The sequence below is a fragment of the Octopus bimaculoides genome, chromosome 7 (genome assembly GCF_001194135.2).
Source record: "Octopus bimaculoides isolate UCB-OBI-ISO-001 chromosome 7, ASM119413v2, whole genome shotgun sequence".
In the NCBI taxonomy this organism is placed as follows: Eukaryota; Metazoa; Mollusca; class Cephalopoda; order Octopoda; family Octopodidae; genus Octopus; species Octopus bimaculoides.
The window spans coordinates 37,160,889-37,166,714 of NC_068987.1; the positions used below are offsets into that span (position 1 = coordinate 37,160,889).

The following is a 5,826-nucleotide window of genomic DNA, read 5'->3' on the forward strand; positions in this document are numbered from 1 at the left end:
GTGCGGGGTGTGCGGACGATGAGGTTGGTGGCGGGAAGAGCAGAGGAGGAGATGAGGTCATGGATAGTGGAGGACACAAGCCGTTGGTAGGGGGGGGTCGGAGCGGAGGAGGCGGTAGAAGAGGGGATTGTGAAGCTGATATATATGTGTATTTATATATATATATGTGTGTGTGTGTTTCTGTATGTATATATATGCATATATATACAGAAGTTGGACAAAATAATGGAAACACCTGGCATCATAGCATCATAATTTTGAAATATCTATAAAACTGTCAAAAGCTTGTTTATTTTTATGCTTTTTCATTTATTATTAGTGTTGCTTAATATGTTTTGCTAAAATTGCTGTTTCTTTTCATATATCATCAGAAAAAGATAATTAAAATTCAGATCTATCGGACTTTCAAAGAGGTCAAATTGTTGGTGCTCGTATGGCAGGCGACGGCGTAACGAAACCAGTTGACATGTTTGGTGTATCAAGAAGTACTGTCTCGAAAGTAATAACAGCCTTTGAGAAAGAGGAAAAAACCTCTTCGTCAAAACAAAGCTCCAGAAGAAAACCAAAACTTTCAGATAGGGACCATTGGACTCTTACACGAATTGTTAGAAAGGATCACAAAAGTACAGCTCCCAAAATTACTGCAGAGCTTAATGACCACCTCAAGAGGCTAGCTTCCACAAAAACTGTTCGCGGTAGCTGCACAAAGCCGGCGGTGGGAGGGCTGCAATCAGAAAATCACTACTTTCAAAAACTAGTGTTGCAAAGTACTTAGTGGAGTAAAAACCTACAGAACTAGTCCCTAGAGCAGTTGAAGAATGTTATTTTCTCGGATGAGTCATCCTTTACCTTATTACTGACCACCGGCCGAGTATACATGTGGGGACAGCCAAAAGAAGCATTTGACCCAGACTGCTTTCTTCCAACTGTTAAACATGGAGGAGGATCTGTGATGATCTTGGAAATCTGCCAGCCCAATAGTTTCCCTTCATGGCAGAATGAATAGTCAAGAATATTTAAGCATTTTATCGGATCAAATACATCCTATGGTTGCGGAACTGTTTCTGGAGGGAAACGCAATTTTTCAGGATGATAATGCCTCGAATCCACACAGCTAAAGTTGGCACTGAATGGCACGAGGAACATTCTAGTGAAGTTGAACATCTTATCTGACCACCACAGTCCCCAGATCTCAATATTATTGAATATTTATGGTGCATTTTAGAAAAACAAGTAAGGAGTCTATATATGGAAGTATATACAGATATATAGGGTTATGTACGCGAATATACATAAATATAATTGTATACATGCGTACGCTCACATTCAAACATGTATGCATATAAGCATGAGCGCACATTCTCATATGTAACATAGACGCACACCCATGCATATACAAAGACGCACACACACGAAACCATGTATGTATGTGCACAAGCATAAACATAGGTTTTTATACATAAGCATACACGCACATATACGAATACATATGCATTGCTACAATACAGACATCCACATAAAAAAACTTTTAGGTCTTAACATATATGCAGGTACTACTAAAGCAGCGCGGACCCGAACGCGCAGTCACGCGTCCGCGCTAGCTAGTCTTGAGTGGTCGATCCTAACCCTAACCCTAACCCTGTCCCTAACCCTAACCTATCCCTAACCCTAACCCTAACCCGCGTGTGCAAATGAATACGTGTTTAGGGTTAGGGTTAGGGTTAAGATCGACCACTCACGACTAGCTAACGCGCGACTGCGCGTTCGAGTCCGCGCTGCTTTAGTAGTACCTATATGCAGACAACTTTTTAAGAAATTGCTGAGTGTATAATAGCGAAAATTGGGCAAAATGCATTCATAATAGAACCCCATATATCAAACCAACCATAAAATTGGTTAAATTTGTTTACAAAATGTTTTTAAATAAATACAAATAAAATAAAATAAAATAAAAACAAGAAAACTATTCATATAACAGTCGAAGGCTTTTTAAAAAAACGTAGGTATCTATACAATATTCTTGCAATGCGAAGTAAATCGTGTATAATGAGGTACAAATCCAGTAGTGAGATTGCAAACAGGTTTCAAGGAGTCAAAAATTATCAAAAAATATACTACCCATATGGTATGTTATTAGCCGACATTTTAAATTTAGACGCATGTCTACATGAATTTAAAAGTTCGCGTCTTTGGTTTAAAGCTTTCTTGTCTTAAAAAAATATGGAATTTCTCTAATAAACACAAATCACATTTAATTGGTCTTTTGTGGGCACCGTGCCTGTAAGGCGATGCTCTACCTAAAATCCTCCATGTCACGTTGAAAGGTCGAGTTTCGCTTTCTTTATATAAATAATATATAAATATATGCATGTATACATACATATATGTACATACCTACATATATATGTATATATACATGCATATATAGGTTCAGGACATTAAAAAAAAACGTAGACAGAATGAGAAACGAGACCATAAAAAACAAAAACATAGAAAACGAATTTTTTTTTCTGAATGGCGATAAAACAAACAGAGAAACGAGACATGCAACAAAAAGAACATTCCTTCATCAGTTGTCCCTGTTTCATCTACTCCGCGCTTCGAAGGTAAAGACAAGACGCGACTTCATTAAAACAGTCCTTCCCGCAAAGTAAATTAAATAAAATTTGGGATTTTTTGCGGAGGGTGAAAGTGGTAACAAAAACAGGACAGTGAGAACAAAACAGTAAAAACAAACGGTGAGGGCTGCAACCAAGACGTTGTGAAGTGCTGAACGCTGGAGAAACGAGCTTTGAGAAGAGACAGATAAAAGCCTGTCTTGTCTTTAGGAAGGAAGTGGAAGAAAGAGAGAATGGCCATTAGTCACGCGAGATCAATGAGAGTCAACGAGGAAGAGTGAGAGAGAGAGAGGGAATGGTGAAGGGGAGAGTAGAAGAATAGGGAAAGGGTGGGAGAGAAAAACAGAAAGGAAGAAGAACCAGAGAGGGAGATAGATAGACATGTACATATATGTATGTATAATGCATATATTTATATATTATTTTTATTATTATACGATCGAACGCCACGCATCCTTTTCCAAGTAAGTTTTATCTTAATAATTACGCTGCGCACTCTTATTCTATCTCTTTTCCATCTATCTCCCTCTCTTCTTCTTCCTTTCAGCTTTTCTCTCCCACCCTTTCCCTATGCTTCCCCTCTCCCCTTCACCGTTCCCTCTCCCTCTCTCTCACTCTTCCTCCTTGACTCTCTCATTGATCACACGTGACTAATGGCTATTCTCTCTTTCTTCCACATCCTTCCTAAAGACAAGACGTGCTTTTATCTGTCTCTTCTCAAAACTTGTTTTTCCAGTGTTCAGCATATCACATCGTCTTGGCTAACAGCAAAAATTCTCAAATTTTATTTAATTTGCTTTGCAGGAAGGACTGTTTTAACGAAGTCGCGAACAACAGCCCAGTCAAGATGGTATTTTTTCTTCTCTTACTCTTTTTTTTTGCAAGCATCTTCAAAATGACTTTCTAAAATCAAATTCCATTATGCAGCTGAGGAGTACATTTTCATTACACATTTTATGTAGTGTTCTCACTACATGAATAAATGAAGTTTGTACGAAACGTATGTACTGCTATAACCTATTGAATTTTTGTTGCTTTTCTTCAAATATATACATATAAACCCCAAAAGAATATTTTTCTCCCTCGTGTTCTGACCACTAACCCCTCTCTCTATCTACCTTACCCTGTTCATGGTATGAACGCCTCCCACCCTCTCCATCTGTACCGGCGGTTTCTATCCTCTCCCATCCTTTGGTTGTCTCCCATGAACACTTCTAAAGGCTTTACGCCATCTCCATCCCTACTTAGGGTTTATCTCCTATGTAAGGTAGTGATCATATAGTGCAAAAATATGATAGTGTAGTGTTTGCATGTTGAATTGAAGGCTATTGTTTGTTTGTGAATTCTGCCAAATGTGAGCTTTCTTTTCAGCTACATGATGCTGCTGTCCCCCATCCCAGGGTCTCACTGGCCCATACCTCCCACACCCTCGGGGTTGGCACTCTCAATGTCGACACACTGAAGGTAGGTCTGGTGAGATTGTTGAGATGCCTGAACCAAGAAGTAAGGTGGAGAGAAGGTTCTGCTATGTTCCTCACAGGCAAAGAACACAAGCACAAAATTTTCTGAGCAGGGAACACAGACAGGGTCGGGGGTATGGGTATACTTCTTGCAGAGAAATGGGTGGATAAGGTAATCGAGGTAGTCAGAGTTTGCAATAGAATACTTAAGATTAGATTAGTGCTTCATCATGGGGTAGCAACCATTATCTCGGACTATGCTCCTCAGCCGGGGCTACCCGATGGACAGAAAAACCAATTTTATGACATCTTCTTGCAGACTACCTTGTTGACGAATGACAGGGACCTTCTCTTTGTGGCTGACGACTTCAATGGACATGTTGGACAACATACAGGGGGCTTCCATGGCGTACACGGAGGCTATGGTTTTGGTTCCCGCAATGTGGAAGGAACCAGGCTGCTGGAGTTCTGTGATGCAAATGATCTTATGGTTTGCAATACTAACTTCAGGAAATCTGCCAATCACATAGTCGCCTACCGTTCTGGCAGATACACTAGCCAAATTGACTACATCCTTGCCAGAAAAAGGGAAAGATAGCTGTTTATAAATGCAAAAACCTTCCCAGGCAAAGAATGTACCCCACAACATAGAATGGTAGTTAGTGACTTCGGGATCAGAGCTAATTGGTTGCCCAGAAGACGACCAGAATGGAGGAGAAGGGTCTGAAAGCTTAAAGATCCCACAAATGGACAGAGATTTAGAGACATATTACTCGAAGCCTTTGACGAAATAGAAGGGGATATAGCTTCACACAATGTAGAAGACAACTGGAGGTTTCTATGGGACAACCTGCTGAAGGCCACTGATCAGATCTGTGGATGGTGCAGAGTCCCCTCTCAACCCAAAATAACGTGGTGGTGGAACAATGCTGTTGATAGGGCTATTAGACAAAAGAAACAGGCTTGGAAGAATGGTGGTAGCAGGGAATTGTATTAGACTGCCAGAAGGGAAGCTAAGAGACAGGTTTATTTAGCCAGAGTGGAAGCAGATAAGAAAAAATTTGCCAATGTTCTGTGCCGTGTTTCATGTTGCAAGACTGTGAGAGAGAATCGTGATGTCGTAGGAGTGAAATGTGTCCGCATGGATGATGGTTCACTTGCACTAAACAAGGCTGCAAAGAAAGCGGTTTGGAGATGCCACTATGAAAGGTTGCTTAATAAAGAAAATGAATGGGAGAAAGATAGTCTGCTGAATGTTGACCCAACAAAGGGACCAGCTATCCGAGTTGACAGTACCATGGTAGATAAAGCAATTAATAGTATGAAGACAGAGAAAGCCTCCGGCCCATCAGGAATCACTGCAAAAATGCTCAAAATATCTGGCAGTGTCAGCTATAGCCTAGTCAGCTGTATAGCGAACCAGGTGATACACGAAGGAGTCATACCCAATGATTGGTGTAGCAGCACCATAGTCAACTGCTACAAAGGTAAAGGTGACGCTATAGATACAAATAATTACAGAGGTATCAAGCTGTTGGATCAGGTAATGAAGGTCACTGAGAGGGTCATAGCCCAACTAATTAGGGAGAGAGTCAGTTTAGATGAGATGCAGTTTGGGTTTGTGGCAGGGAAAAGCACCAATTATGCTATATTTCTGGTAAGACAGCTGCAGGAGAAATACCTAGCCAAAGATATACCTCTGTACCTGGCTTTCATTGACATGGAGAAAGCCTTTGACAGGGTCCCCC

General features: G+C 40.6%; 1 long non-coding RNA gene across 1 annotated transcript; it reads left to right on the top strand.

Annotated features, from left to right (window-relative positions):
- Positions 1–2,946: 2,946 nt before the first annotated feature.
- LOC128248297 (uncharacterized) lies at positions 2,947–3,638 on the top strand. The gene is made up of 2 exons (XR_008264535.1): positions 2,947–3,082; positions 3,423–3,638. It is a non-coding gene; the product is annotated as an uncharacterized LOC128248297 (long non-coding RNA).
- Positions 3,639–5,826: the final 2,188 nt, after the last annotated feature.